Source organism: Lactuca serriola, chromosome 8 (assembly GCF_051521515.1).
Source record: "Lactuca serriola cultivar US96UC23 chromosome 8, Lser_US96UC23_V15, whole genome shotgun sequence".
NCBI lineage: Eukaryota > Viridiplantae > Streptophyta > Magnoliopsida > Asterales > Asteraceae > Lactuca > Lactuca serriola.
This window is the reverse complement of record NC_136415.1, coordinates 276,720,214-276,738,232: the sequence shown is the minus strand read 5'-3', so window position 1 is coordinate 276,738,232 and position 18,019 is coordinate 276,720,214.

Below are 18,019 nucleotides of genomic sequence, written 5' to 3'. Positions count from 1 at the left end.
ACCTTATAGACCGGCTTCGTGAATGAGGCCTACTAACGATAAAACTGACTTTACTCTTATACATACATATAAATATATATATATATATATATATATATATATATATATATATATATATATATATCAAACATATAATATTATAATAGTATAAGGCTTGAATTTTAAACTTTTAAAATTCTAGGGTTTGGAATTAAAGTACTCAACAGTGAAACTTTACAAATTCCAAAACTTGAGGGCAAGTTTTGAACAATTCAAAAACCTTTTGGAATCCATAACTTATGAGTTTAAACTTTTAAAATTCTAGGGTTTGGAACTAAATGTTTCAAAGTGAGACTTTGCATTTACAAATTCAAAAACTTGAGGGCAAGTTTTGAACTATTCAAAAACTTTTGGTATCCATAACTTATGAGTTTAATATAGGTTTTATGAAAAGACTCTTGACATTCCAAAACTCGAGGACAAGTTATGGAGTTCATAAAAAACATATATGTAAAAGACTCTTCAAGTTCCATAACTTGAGGACAAGTTATGGAAGACTTAAAACCATTTAAGATGACATTTAAAAATGAAACTTTTCACTTTCCATAACTTGAGGAGAAGTTATGGATTTCATCAAAAACAATTAGATCAAAAATTACAACTAACAAAAAAAAAGTTTGCCTATGATCTAATTAAACTCATAAGTTAAGATTATTCATATCAAACAAGTTTCAAGAAATTTGCCTAAACACATAAACTAATACAAATCATTAAACTTCGACAATTATCTTTTATTTGGATGAGAATCATCATTACCATATCAACAAAATCAGATTTTATGAACTAAAACATTTTGTGGTAATGATTCTAATCCAAAACAGGCCAAAAAAAACTCAAAAAACTGCCCACTAGAGCACCAACTCGGCGAGTACATGAACTGGACTCATCGAGTTGGACTTTTTTTTAGTGGACTCGGCGAGTTCACTGTCCAGAATGCAGAAAATCGATTTTTTAACTTTGAAAATTACATTTCCATAAAATATAATAGAAAACAATCCTAGGCTGTGATACCACTAATGGGTTTTGGTATACTACAACATCCTATGGTGCACATACAGTCCTAAATGCTTTGGATCTATGTTTTCTCTAATTATACATGCAATATTGTTTCCAAAGCATTAAGCCTACAACTAGCATGGAAATGACATAATCAACATAAAAGAGAGTTATAAAATTACCTCATTGTTCTAGCTTGTAGAGCTTCTTGAGTTTGGCTATTAAGAACTTAGTGCCCCAAGTGTTGCACCTCAAATGGAATCACAACACACCTACAACAAATGAGACTTTTGAGAGAGTATTTCTTGCACCAAAATCAACTCAATGAACTCCAAGATCACTAGTGTATGTAGTCGTCAATTTTGGATGCTAAGGGTCTTCTTATATGTTGTGGCAAGATTAGGGTTACACCATGTAAATCCTAATGTGTATGACTTTCCATATTCCTTAGGCTCCATGGGTTTAAACCCCCATGGGTCATCCATGGGTTGGCACATGGGTTTAGTGGGTCATTGGCCCACACCATAAGAATGAATGATTTTACCAAATCAACCCCTCATATTTAATTAGTCTCTTTTGATCATAAAATTAATTCCAAATTAATTCTTGAGCAATACTAATTAAATAATATGATTTCATATTAATATATTAGAACTTATAATATATTAACAAATCATAAGTATCCTCTTCTCAAAAGTCCATCTTGTCAAATTGTCCTGGTGATATGCAACCCAAATGGACCATGCTACTCTCGGGTCAAGTACATACCAATTATAGTTATAGGCTTAGACACCTAATCTAACACTCCACCACTCAACACCACCACCGCCACCACCATCACCACCACCCATCACCATCAACACCATACCCACCACCACCATCACAACCATCACCATCACCCGTCACCACCACCATCACCCACCACTACCACCACCCCACCCATCACCATCACCATCACCGTACCTACCATCATCATTATCACCCTACCCACCACCATTATCATCACCCACCACTACCCACTCATCACCACCCACAACTCATCACCACCACTCACCCATTACCATCACCACTACCCACTACCCACCAACCACCATCTACTTCCACCACCCCACGACCATCACTATCACCACCACCCGCCACTACCACCTCCATCACGATACTCCCCATCACCAACCTATTCATCCCTATCACCATCATCTTCCATTACCAACCACCACCCATCACCACCGCCACCCACCCACCCATCATCACCAACCACCTCTACCGCATGCCATCACCCGCCACCACCACGCCCACCATGTGCCACCCTCACCACCACCATCCGCCACCACCACCAACAACCACCCCCACAACCCGTCACCACTACCGAACAATACCCACCACCACCACCCCACTCATTACCATTACCACAACCACCCCACCCACCATTATCAACATCACGCTCTACCACCATCCCTATCACCCGCCATCACCAACACAACCACCATCACCTACGTCCATTGTCACTCATCACCTATACTACACTCATCACCCCCCCATCTCCACCACCACCACCACCCACCACGTATCACCACCCACTACCTACAACCACCAACATCATATATGATTAAATGCATATAATGACATAGATCAATTGTGATTACACGTATTCAATCACATAAATCGCATGTGATTAAAAACATATAATCATATATGATTTATATAAATAATCTTTGTTTTCATTTTTTTTCCATTCAATAATGTTTCTCATATATTTATTCATATCTGATTATATGTATTTAATAACATAACTTTAATGTGACCAATATATGTTTTTCATATTTTTGATTCAATGGTTGTTCTGTTGTCTATACTCACATGTGATTATATGTATCTAATCACATGTGATTATATGTATTTAATCACATATAATTTATCTATACTAGATTAATTTATGTGCTCTTGATTTAATAATTATTTCTAGTATATTTAATAACATGTGATTATATGTATTTAATCACATATAATTTATATGGATAAGATTTATTTTTTTGTTCTAGATTCAATAGTTGTTCTCGTTTTTATAATCACATGTGATTATATGTATTTAATCACATATGATTTATGTGGACAAAATTTGTTTTTGCTTTCTTAATTCAATAATGTTCTCATGTATTTAATCAGTGCGATTATATGCATTTAATAACATATGATTTATGTGGACAATATTCATTTCATGACGATTCAATAATTTATCTCATGTATTTAGTCACATGTGTTTATATCTATTTAATCATATGTGTTCTAAATACATATAATCATATGTGATTAAACACATCTAGAATATTCCTTTTAAAGATATGGAAACTGGATAACCACCTGAAATTGAAATATTATTATTTTAATCAGGATTAGGGTTTCTAGGGTTTTTCTATTATGTATAAATAGGACCCATTGGGTGTCTTGTTTTCATCCATGCTCTTTGCTAGAAGGATAGCCGAATTTCTACTCCTCTCGTGTTTTTGTTGCTAGGGTTTGGGTATAAATCATTAGAGGCACTAAAATTTTGGTGCTAGCTTCTCAAGTCTACAAAGGAAGGATTCAAGTAACTTGTTTTCTATAACAAGTTTAAGGTATGTAACTCTAATTTCTAGTTTTCGAAATTGCTAGGGTTTATGCTAGATTTTTTTTATTACAAGTATGTTGCCTTAATGTGAAATACATAGATCCTATTAGGTTGCATGTGTCATTTCTTAATTGTTAAGTGATTTTCCGCATTGAGCATTTTGTTGTAACCTTAGAAAACCATCAAATATTCAAAATTTTACACATAATAGCAACATACTTATATTTTCACCGATAATAGCACTATATAAATTGGAAACTATAAAACCCACTTAAGTTATTACCCATAAAAGAAACATATTAATATTTCTATGCACACAATACCACTGTACATACAAAACCCTACCCATAATAGCAATAATCGATCATAGCAATATGCAACATGAAACTTGTAAGAATTTTCTAGGTTTCATGTTGTATATTTCTATTTTCAGAAAAAAAAAATGCATTGGACATAAAATAATAATATATTTATATTAAGGACATCTTTAAAAAAGAGTATAAAATACTATCAATTATTTATAGAAAAGAACAAGAAAGCTGCAATCGTTTACACATTTTGGATTTTAGTTGATAATTTTGGTTTTCAATCAAAATGTCCATATATTTTCGGCTCATTAATGATAAAGCCATAAGTTTTTTAACAAAAGAAGATAAAGAATTTATCATTATACATCTTATTGTATATGTAATGTCTTGCCTTCCAAAATAAAATTTTCATTTTTAATATAGAATAAGCACCCATTTTTAATAAAGTTACATTCAGGACAAACCATTTGTTCCTAAACCATTATTCAGAAATTATAGTTATAAGGAGACAATGCGAAATCTCGAATCATAAAACCGTTGATGTGTGTGTATAGTCTCGCATTCGCAATCCGATACGTACCTGAAAAATATTAAATCCACAACTGTAAACACAAAGCTTAGTGAGTTACCCAAAATATCACATAATTCACAGCATAATAATCAACTATGGGTTATCAGCAAGACTGGGACTATCAGCAGTCCTGGATATCACACACAACACAAAAATATAAACAACTATGAGTTATTAACAACCCTGGGGACTAATAGCAGTCCCATCCAGCTAACGACACACCTCACAAGTTATGAGAAACCCCAGGGACTATCAGCGGTCCCATGGACTCACAACCATCCAAGAGTTATCAATAACTTAGTTCACATATACAACAATCAACAAATAAAACCCAACTGGTCAGCATGTATACACTACCATACAGGTAAATATAGTGAGAAGACTCACTTAGACGAATAGCTGAAATCCACTACATAAAGTCCCACAAAATCAGTTACACGAACCTCTTAAACCAATCACAAGCTAAATCTCAGACTATAACTCAACACCTCTCCAAGTTTGACCAAAAGTCAAACTGGTGAAAAAGTCAACAGTCAACGGTTAAAGTCATCCCCGAGCTGATCTCCAGTTCGTGGCCACCCATAAGCCACATCGTGGTCACCCATAGGCCATGTCGTGGCAGCTACACGACAAAACAGTTTTAGGGACACTAGTCTCCACTTCGTAGCAACCAAACCACCATGTCGTGGGAACTGGGCTCCTTCAGCTTAACGGATTATGCTCTTAATCCTTAACCCCATGAACCCCAAATCTCATATTTGAACTTTCTCAAGGTCTAGACAGATAAAGCTTCCAACTTTATCCATTAAGACGTCCCAATAAGCCAATATCTCAAATCTTAAGCTCTTAATGCTTGCACCAAAAGCATAGACACCCAACTAAGTCTTAAAAATGGTCTCAATGGTTTTAGAGTTCACTAAAACTCCAAGAATAATAAGATATGGGCCAAAAATCTCATAAAATGACCTAGTACTATATGTAGAGATCTAATGAGCAAGATGAAGACTTTATACCTCCAAAAGACCAGGAATGTGATGAAGATGGAAGATCTAAGCTGGAACCAAGCACATAAGCACCAAAATGGACTCCTTCTTCCTTCATCCATCACAAAAGTGGTTTCACGCACTCAAAACACACATATGGAGGCTAGGGTTTGGAGGGTATTCGATCTCAGAGGGTAGAGGTTGCCAAATGAGGCAACCCTAGGAGTTAGTGCCTTTAAATAGGGCACCAATCTCGAAAACTAGGGTTTTGGCCCAAAATGGTTGCCACGTCGTGGCAACGTACAAATGTGCTTCCTAAACAGTTAATGTCACTTCGTTACCCCTCTTATTCCATGCCTTGGCATAGACTAAAACTTAATAACAAAATGGTTAAACTCGGAAATGAATAACTGGAAAGAGGATGTTACTATTCCTCCCACCCCCACTTAAATTAGATCTCATCCCCGAAATATGCCCTTATGAATTTCTCTTAAAAACATCCCCAAAACGACTTGTAGGTTTTCCAAGCCCACCCCTTCCACGCAAGCCGACACAATCCAACGTACCAGAATATGTAACAATCATTACAAGGATTTCAGAAACAGATGCATAAGCCATTCCCAAATGGAACTTCCGAAAAGTTAACGTCTCGTCAAATGTAGCACTAAAACAATACCCTAAATAGACATCCTCTTATTGGTATAAAAGTTGAATCAATCCTCAACAAGAAGCACACGACTCGAAGAAGAAACGAACACCATCACACTGCAACTAACCAACCTCAAGAGGCACTTAACCCTTAAATATAATTTGACAACTTCCAGATCAAAATTGGTTGTAGGAAAACAAGGCCACTCCACATATCAACTATGCTGACCAAAATTCACAAAATCAATCCATCCAAGGTTTTCCCCGGCCTCGCGTTGTCCCACTGATAACTGTGTACAAAATGCACAATCAACAGTCAAGGCTGACAACCTTGAATACAAACTCAAGAACGAAATATAAACCAGTAAAGGCTAACTAGTCTACATATTCCCAAATAAACAACGAGTCTGATCAACATCCCAAATTCAGATGTCATGATTGAGGTCCTCAATTATACACTGGACTTCCTAACAAGTCGTGACTAACAACTTCTCCCACGAGTGTAACCATGGTCAATACCAAATCTCGTGTGACACTCAAGCTCCCAAAACAACTCAGGTGCACAACCATCTACCAAATCATCCAATAGTCTTACAACGAATGATATCACTAGTAGCTTAACCCGCACACGACCTTTCTTATAAAACGAACATGAATCCACTAACAAGAAACCCAAAAATGAACTGCTAATATACCACCATGACTTTCCCAACAATTCAACACCCTACCATTGCCCGACCCAACCTATTGGTCACTAAGCTACCGGTGATAACACTATACTGCTCAAACACCCATTTATGCCACACGACTAACAAACCAACACACGGGTCTCTGCTACACAACTGCTGTCCCCACTCACGAAAGTAAAATCCACGATGGCTCATGGAACGCCATGATGCCATCCAACCATTGGGATGAGAAAATCATGGTTCCTCACCGTTCTTGCCATCACCCAACCACAGACATGAAGACTCCCGACCAGCACTGAGTGGACCTAAAGACATACTATTATCATCCCATTGACCTGTAGGAACCCATTCAACACTTGAAAAAACCACATGAGTCATACCATATTGCAATACGTAACTCTTCCACCACCCATACTGCCACCGACTCATCATCAGAAGAAACATGACCATATACAACCAGAAAACAAGATATATAGTTGAACAATTGCCCCAGCTTGAGAACACAACATTTCACACTCCCTAGGAGAAATCACAATGTTCCTTAAGCTGACTATAATCCCTCCTTAACATAACCTTACCCAAAAAGTGAAGTACCAGCGAATCGAAGAAAATGACGAACCTCAATCGCTAATAGAAACATTCCTCTAACCACCAAATCAAGATCCCAAACCTTAATGAAGCCGAACAGATCTCACCAATGTGCAAATTGACCAATAAAATTTCCAATAGCCAAGGGCGGATGCAAACTCAAGCCTACCAGGAACAACAATTCCACAACCAAAAAATCAAGAGTACACATACACAGTGACCAAGATGTACACCTTACAAAGCTTGACTAAGGGTCGACGCATCAATTGCACCCTCGACTGATACAACTTGAAGCCTTCAAATAACTTCAGTTGTTAATGAGGAACGACATAACCAACGATCATAAATAGGCCAAAAACTAAACTCCATGATCCCACACATACTGAACAAAGTCCACACAAAAATACTCTTACTGAACTATAAGGCTAGTCAACAATTGCCCAACTCAACCAAAGATAACTAACCCATATTACGAGATAATCATGTTCTCTATATCTGATACCTAACCTGAGCGGCAACTTGCTCTGCACCCACAATCTGACCAATACTTAAGTTCTTCATAACCATGGAGGACCGACTAATATTTGAGGAACATAACAAGAAACTTCCTACCCATGAGCACGTCGATGGTAGCCAACTTTCCTTCTCTATGAAACAATAAACCCAAACCAAAAATCTAAATACCGAAACCGTAGATTCCTCTGATCCATTGCCGAAACCATAAAAATCGGACCAACCGATGATCCTCCATGCAGAATACCCATTTCTCCCCCACTTAGGGTTCGAACCATCAACGACTGATGTCTACTACACTAGAGTCTAGGACCAGCTCAACCAGATACACACCAACCTTGAATTTAGAAATGCAACATAACTTAAGAATACTCCTTCGGATAATGACCAAACAATCATAAAGGTACCTTAAACCTCAGATGGAGACCTGAAAAACTCTTCCCAACATTTCCGCCTCAAGCTTAGCGAAATCAAACATAACACCATTTTATTGATGGGGCACCTTACGAACCGAACTTACACATAGAAAACCTTGCATTTAGAGAAGTGATCCAACACATTATCCTCTTTTAATGCTTCTAGAATCCTTCACATATACTCAAATAGTAGCTCAAAAAAACCAACATATCTATAGAACTCTCCTACCCAAAACAGGAACATCTTGATGCCTCCTCAGATACACTCGATCTTCTCGAATCTGCATAACATATTCCACCTGCAACATGGCCTGAACCTTTCCGTCGAATCAAAAGAAAATTTGAGTCTCGAACATTCCCTCGCTACAAAACAGAGACGATTTACTACAAACCAATCTTCACATTCTTATAGTAGAAAATGATGAGAAGAACACCACCTCTTTGCTTAACTATCGACCGACACACATGCAATCTCTTCTCCTTCAAGCACGAGAGGCTGAAAAACATAACTTCATCGTAGAAAATGACATCCCTTGCCATCGGTTGACCACTCAGCCCCAGACTGTAATCCTCGAGTCGATCATCAAAGTGGCTTCCTCCTTGAGTCCCATGACTCATATTGGCACTACTTCAAGCGAGTCCATTGAGACCTTAGAATCAAAAAACTCACACAGGTTGGTACCATTTAGACCCAAACTGCCACGAACACTAAGGTCCAATCAATTACCAGTCTCATCCTTATCCTAAAAAATCATAGCTGGTAGGCCGATAACGACGGAGGTGACTACAATTAATGTTGGTTCTATGCCACACTATCTACCCTCCCTTAGCTCCTTAGAAACCTTTTTTTACCCTTCCTGGCCCCCGTATGGATCCTGTACATTCAGTAGTACGAGCCTATACTACTTTCTACACCTATCCATACGTGTCCCACGAATTGTCTCAAAGTTCCTAAGTCACTACATATGACCACTACCAACCGCAGATACATGTGCTCACACAGGAACACACCACTTCTCTTCCTAGACTCTCCCTCTAGGATTCTTCACATACATATGAACCCACTAGAATACTTTAACACTTTTCTTACGTCACTAGGCACTCCACCACTGCTAGGTGTACCAGCATACCCATATGCTTAGAAACGCCACCACAAACTGCCTAGATTTCCTTAAATTTCCTCATACACAAGTGCTCATACTAGCACACTCTAGCACTCTTCCAAAGTCACTAGGAATGCTCACCCCACTCTGCTATCAACTGTGAAAGAAACTTTTACCAATGTCAACTAACTATCTTACGAATACAATTACATGAAACAAGGATTAAACAGTCCTTCGACTGAAAGATCCTGCACTACAACGGTTGGAGTGAAACAAGAGCTTAGGGCCAAATCAAACATTCTAAAACTATTTAATCTTCGTGGCATGCAACTTAACATATTCACTTAATAGTTAACTAACATCAATATAGGTTTCACATAGGACAAAGCAAGCAACATTCAAGCAGAAGAACCAACAAGCAATACAGCATCATAAGGATCAGGAATTTCTAACACGTAATTACTAAGGATCCTTAGCCTACATGCTATGATGAATCTCTAATAGCTACATATCACACACAAAAAGGCATCTCTCTTAAGAAGGCACTCTAACATGCAACCCTTAGTAGATCCTTAGCCTAAGTTATAGCATGCACATCATACTATAACACATATAACAACAACTCAAATACAACATATAAAGCAAGTATGGATATTTTGGGAGATCACTTTCCCGAGCTCCGGATGACTTTACACATTGCATCTTCTCTTTTCTTCTCTTGAAATGTATATTTTCCAAAGAGGCTTATTAAAACTCTTAGATCCATAGTTTGAGTTTGAAATCCCACGAGTGTTCATCCAAATCCCTCGAACCAGGGCTTTGATATCAACTTCTAATGTCCCGCCTTCCAGAATAAAATTTACATATATAAATTAAAATAAACACCCATTTTTAATAAAGTTGCGTTTAGGTTAAACCAATTGTTCCTAAACCATTATTCAGAAATCAGAGTTATAAGAAGACAATGTGAAATCTCGAATCATAAAACCGTTGATGTGTGTGTACAGTCCCGCCTTCGCAATTCGATAAATACGTGAAAAGTATTTTAATCAATAACTGTAACCACAAAGATTAGTGAGTTGCCTAAAATATCACATACATCACAACATAATGATCAATTATGGGTTATAAGAGCCTTGGGATTATTAGCAGCCCTGAATATCAAACATAGAAAAACAATATAAACAACTTTGGGTTATCAATCAGCAGTCCTAGTGGGCTAACAGCAAGCCCTGTGGATTAACAGCAAGACCTCACAAGTTATTAGCAACCACGGGGACTATCAGCAGTCCCATGGACTCACAATAGTCTAGGTGTTATCAACAACTCAAGCTCATATATACAACAATCAACAAATAAGAACCAGCTAGTCAACATGTATACATTACCACACAGGTAAATACTGAGAATACTCACCTAGAGGAAGAGCTAAAATCCACTACATAAAGTCCCAAAAAATTAGCTACACAAACCTCCTAAACTAGTCACAAGCTAAATCTCAGACTATAGGTTAACACCTCTCCAAGTTTGACCAAAATCAAACTCTTCAAAAAGTCAAGGGTCAAAGTCAGCCCCCAACTGACCTCCAATTCGTGGCCACCCATTGACCATGTCATGGCAGCTACACGGAAAAACAGTCGTGGTGACACCAATCTCCATGTCATGGCAACCAGATCGCCACACTGTGGGAACTGGGCTCCGTCAGCTTAACGAATTTAGTTCTTAAGCCTTAACCCCATGAACCCTAAATCTCAGATTTGAACCTTCTCAAGGTCTAGATGGATAAAGTTTCCAACATTATCCATCAAGACATCTAAATAAGCCAAGATCTCAAATCTTAAGCTCTCAATGCTTGCACCAAAAGCATGGACACCCAACTGAGTCATACAAGCCCTCTTTCTAACCACCACCATGATCTCAAAGGCTCTAGAGTTTACTCAAACTCCATGAACCAAAAGATATGGACCAAAAAGCTCATAAAATGACCTAACACTAGATCTAGAGATCTAAAGAGCAAGGTGAAGACTTTATACCTCCAAAAGACCATGAATGTAATGAATATGCAATATTTAAGCTGGAACCAAGCACACAAGCTCCAAAATGGACTCCTTCTTCCTTCATCCTTCACAAAAGTGGCTTCACACACTCAAAACACACATATGGAGGTTAGGTTTTGGAGGAGATTCGATCTAGAGTATGGAGGCTGCAAAATGAGGCAAACCTAGGTGTTAGTGCCTTTAAATAGGGCACCAATCCTGAAAATTAGGGTTTTGGCCCAAAATGGCTGCCACGTTGTGGTAACATACCACCACGCTATTGCAACACACAAATGCGTGTTCCTCAACAGTGAATGCCACGACGTGACCTAGACTAAAACTTAATAATAAAATGTTTAAATTTGGAAATGAATTCCTGGAAAGAGGATGTTAAGTATTTTTTTTTGTCTTAAGAGTTTATTATGCTAAGGTTATGTTATTGTATTTTTTTTCGGATAGTGGGGTTTGTCTTACTATAAGATTAAAAACTCAATTTGAAAATAAGAAAAAGACAATTTTATTCAAACAAATAATATCTTATGTCAAACGTATAAAATACATAAAGTTATGGTAAGATAGGACCCTTTGTTATATAAAGAGAATGAAGTAACATTACAGTAAGCTAATCTCTCATTTAAAAAACAAAATAATGTTGTTTATTATAGTGAGACAATATTATATGTTAAACGGAGATAATATCATAAGATTAAATTAAGATAACACCTTCACTCAGAGAGATGATAAATAGTATTATCTTACTATAATGTTATTGTGTTATCTTTATATGAGTGAACGTGTTATCTTATATAATCTTACTATATTTGTAACACCTAGTTTCCAGAATGGATCGGTTTAGGGCTTCAAGGAGTCAAATGCCTTGTTTGTGGGTAAAACCAGGTGTCACAACATGACCATAGAGAGGTCATGATGTGACAAGTGAATAAATGAAAATGGTGATTTAACTAAGCTCACGACGTGAGACATAAGTGCTCACGACATGAGATGTGTTGCAGCCCAAGCCCATGATCTTTTAGGGTTGCCTTCGTATTTAAACCCCATAAAGTTCATTTTAGGGTTAATTTACAACCTCATTGGTCCTCAAAAACATAAAAACCCTAACACTAGCATGTCTTTGTGATTTTTGAGATTTTGGTGGCTTGAAGAAGAAGGGATCACCTTTGGAGCATAGATCCAGCTTGGAAGCTTCATTTGCATCTCCTAGCAACATCACTGGACCATTGTGACTAACCAATATTCAAATTTAATGATTCCATACAACTATGTCAAAGGTTTTATGCATGATTATCCATGGTTAGATGAGTTAGAGTGTTGAGACCCCATAAAGTTAGCAACTTTATAGGTTCTTAGAGTCCATTGGTGTTTATATGTGATGGATCTGAGATTTGGGTAATGTTTGAGATCATGCTTGAGTTTTGACCTCCTTTTTCTTCATGAATTCCATAATTTGAGATCAAGTGTTTCATTGGGAATGTAAGACCTTAAATCATCGATTTTTAAGGTATTTGGGGCATTAAGAACCCTTCTGGAGAAGATGGAACAATGGTTTAATAGTTTAAGGAGTTTAATTATGAAAATGTCATTTAGACAGATCTCACGACGTGAGACTATGCCTATCACGTCGTGAGGATCAAAGAGTCCCAACTATTTTTTCTTTCAGTAGCCCACGACGTAACTAATAGAGTGTCACGTCGTCAGGGGCAGTTGACTGTTGACCGTTGATCGTTGAATTTTTGACTAGATTGAATTTGGGTCAAAATTAAAGGTTTCGAACTATCGATTAAGATTCTTCCATGTTTTGGGCTAGAGGGCTCGTGGAGCAAGCAGTGCAGAAAGGGGAGCGTGTCGCAGTGTTTCGGGGTTCTTCGATTCAAGTGAGTTTTCCTCATGGTACCCGTGGGTCGAAGGCACCAATGCCAGACCACTAGTTTGTTGGGTTTTGAGCATTCTAACACTCATAAGGTGTACATGCAACCCTAAATACCTTGGATCTATGTTTTCTCTATTATACATGCAAACTTGAACTTTCCAAGGTTTTACCCTAACTAGCTTACAAAAGCGTCATACTTGGGTAATAAAACAAGTTGGATGGCACACCTTTTCTTGTAGTTGGAAACCTTGGAGCTTTAAGAGCTTAGTGCCCCAAGTGTTGCACCTCAAATGGTTCACAAAACACCACCAACAATTGGAATAACTTATGAGAATATTATATACACTCAAAATTTGGCTAGCCCTCATGTGTCTATCACTAGTCACTCCTTAATGCCAATTACATGAGCTATGAGGCTTCTTATATAGTGTACACATTAGGGTTACACCATGTAACTCATCGCTTTCCATATTCCTCAAGATCCATGGGTTTTAACCTCCATGCAGTATCAATGGGTCACCACATGGGTTTAGCCCAACATGAGGAACTATGGATCATAAGCCCACTTTATAAGAATGAATGATTTACCAAATCAATCCCCATTTATTTAATTAGTCTCTTTTTGAAAGACCCTCACTTCCGTATTTCTGAAAGACCCAAACTTTCATACTTGACAATATATTTACTCCAAAACATGCTACTTGCATATTCATAAAAACAATATTTTACATTGATAAAGAGATTACAAATGACTGGATACAAACCGACTACTACAAAGTGTTATATATTACACAACTACCCAGGATACTATACATTTATACATACATGATCCCTAAATACAAAAGTAATATTACAACTATTCTAAACCTTTCGATAGTATATGACTATACTGGTTACTTATATCCTGCAAATTTGTTAAACATTGAGAGGGTAAGCGGTGACGCTTAGTGAGTTCAATAATAGATACAATATAACGTTATGCCATATATATATATATATATATATATATATATATATATATATATATATACTTCAATATGGAAGAAGAAAAGAGGAACAAGGAACAACAAGGGCATATGTGATCATGTAACAAACTTTCCATATCAATCATTGATTTGATTCAAAGATATACAATCAATGAGACATAACAATTTCCATACTTGATATACATCAATAAAGCTTTGGCCCAAATGGCACAGAAGACATACAACTTCGGATTAACATTTTGGTAGATTTCAGGCTTATAGCCCTGTCTAACCTTCTTCCAATACCATAGAATAGAAATCATTCTCTTACGGAGACATGCTCTACATGGCCAAAGGCTACATACCAGTACCAATGTGAATCTAAGTCCTTTCACTGATCACATAGTTAAAGGTATTTCTTTGTTATTAAAAATAGCGAATAAAAATAACACGGGAAAATAACCTGGAATAATAACACTGAAAAGCACATAGCACATATAACACATAACATACCATTGTTCCTAAATATTAAACTCACAGTGAAATAATCAGGGGTTAAAATAGTAATTTGCGCAACATTTCGTTACTATAATTGGCTTTCTTCGTTGAAAACCGGGAGTTTTCTTGAAAACCGGGCTCTGTGAAGGTTGAGCTTGAAACCGAAAAGATAAATTTATCTGGGTCTTCGGGCACTTCGGGGCGTGTTTCAGGTGCTAAAATTGATATCGGGGCTTCGGGGGATGTCAAAATAGTGAAAATATAGAAAAGGGGTGGAAAATGGCAATTTCTCCAAATTTCCCGAGAAGACTCGCAAGCCTTGTATTTATAGGGCAAGGATGTGAGGGTTCAGCCGAGAAGGAGGTGGCAGCGAAGGCAGGTGGCAGCAGCAGCGAAGGCCAGGTGGTCAGATCCGTAGGAAGACACGCGTCGGACACGTCTCGCATGCAAGGCCACGCGTCCGAGTTCAGAGCCTACAATGCAATGTCGATAGTAGTTGCACGTTGGATGGGGAAAGGCTACGGCTTCGGTCCAATCAGCAAGCGACACGCGTCGGACTCAGCGGGTGACTCACCGAGATTGGCCTTATCCTTGCGAGATTCCTCGGAAATTGTGCCTAAATCTTATAAAATCCATAACTTTCTCATACGAGCTCCGTTTTTGATGTTGTTTATATGAACGCGTAGGCGGGAATATATTCTACAAATTTCGTTTAGACTTCGTCGGTTAATTTTGAATTTATTTTTAATATTGTTATTTTTAACAGTCCGGGACAGGAAAATCCGTTAAAAATTCATAACTTCTTCATCCGACATCCGTTTTCGTCAGACTTTTTACCGTTGTACTAATATTGACGAGACCTTCAATTCTCGTTTAGGTTGTGTCGGCTGAAAATCACTCGATCTAAAATTCGAGTTTTTAGTTGTCTACTGCTAAGCTGAAACTTAGAAAAATCATAACTTCCTCATACGAAGTCAGATTTTGGCGTTCTTTTTATCGAACTTCTCGGTTTAACGAATACTACAAGTTTCATTTAGATCACTAAGGCTAAAAAGTAGTTTATCAAAAACTCACTTTTTACGTCATTCGTTGTTGTGCCGGTTTTTTCGTGGATCTTCGATTGGTCATAACTTCTTCGTTATAACTCGGATTTCGACGAGGTTTTCGCCTACAACTTTCTAACGAGATTATTTACAACTTTCAATAATAAAATTTTAATTATTTCAAATTTTATATTTTCGCTAAATTTCACTATTTGACTTTTAATTGGAATCTCATAAGACTTCCAATATTTTCTGAGTGATTCTAAACATAGTTTTACTTCATTTCTAGTAAAACTATTTGTTAGAACTCAACACTCAATTTCACATAATATTTCATAATATTATTCTCTTTTATAATTTACAATACACGATTTCAAAACGTGTATGTTACACTTTTGATCACAAAATTAATTCCAATCTAATTCATGATCAATACTAATTAAATAATATGATTTCGTATTAATATATTAGAACTTATAATATATTAATAAATCATAAATATCCTCTTCTCACAATAGTATATCCAAATTGTTCTAATGTCATGCAACGCAAATGGACCATGCTACTCTTGGGTCAAGTACATACCAGTAATAGTTATGGGCTTAGACACCTAATCCAACAATCTCCCACTTGGATAAGTCAATTTTCACAAAATCCATTGCAAGGAGATATAAAAATAAAACAAAATTTTATTTATTTATAAAATGCGGAAAAAACTTTTCCTTACAATGCAATTACAAATGAAAACTATGTTATTACATATTTCCTAGCAATCTATCATAACTCCTAAGCAGCATCTCAAAAATCCGATCTTCGAACCATGTGATTGAAATCCACTTTGCGATTAGATTCAGCCCACTCTTACTTTTAAGCTTCCTTCCCTTTGCTTGATCCTACAAAACATCAAAATGCAATGTATTAAGAATCAACAATTAGGAACTTAATAGAGTTAGACAGTAGACTTAGCTGAAGCAGAACCATACAATCTGATTAAATTTCTCAGGTAGTCAGGGCAGCTTCGCTTCCAATGTCCCTTTCCTTGGCAGCAGAAACACACAGGCTCACATGGAGCAGTCTCAGAATTGGCCTTTCTCTTATGATCACCATGGCCAATTCCTTTCCTTTAGGAGAAGGAATCTTTCTTGGTATGTCCATGTCAACTTGGGATGTTGATCTTCCAGTCAGATTTGCTTGACCATTGCGCCAAATCATTGCTGATTCAGCAGCAATTAGCAAATAGGTGAGATCAATTAGGGTCATGTCGTGATTTTTCACATAGTAGTCTTTAACGAACTCACTATATGACTCAGGAAGTGACTGAATAACCTAGTGAATAGCCAGCTTCCTTAGGAAGACGACACCCAACATCCTCAGCCTATCAATATGCAAATTCATGTCCAAGACATGAGTACATACATGCCTTCCATCTTTGTGTTTACTATTCAATAGGGATTGAGTGATCCTAAACTTTTCAAGTCTTCGAGCTTGTGGGTCATGGAGAATAATTGGAGGAGGTGGAGGAAGTGAAGTATGATTTTCACTTCCACGATCTAATCATGGAACATCATCTTCAGAATGAAAGCTTGTAGTAGAAGATTTAGGAATACCATAGTTATCTGAGGCAGACATTTACAAGGGAGAAATTCAAGTTAGTTGATTTAGTCCTTAATATAACACCCAAATGAAATATTAAGGCTAGGACCCAACACAATATTTTACAATTTGGAAGAGGGATGTCGTAATCCAAACTACAAAATATTTGAAGGTAGGTAAATGACGATTTACCAATTTCCACCACAAAAAAAGAAAAAGAATTTTAGGTTTTAAGTGAATTGAAACTCCTAGATCCTTTGGCATGTTTAAATCTCGATTCTACCCTTGAAGTTTGTAACTGGGATTGATGTGTGTAAAATGTACTTGTTTTATCCCTACTTTTTATTAATAAATTTAGCACACAAAGGCAGTGAACCTGTCTTTTAGTGGTATAGTTTAGTAAGTAAGGTATCGAACTTAGGGAACGGAAAATTAAACTAATCACTAATTTTAACTAAAACAATTAATGAAAGTAAAAGGTTTTTCTTCTAGTTTTGCAAGACTAGAAACTTAAGCACACCTAATTAACTAATCAAC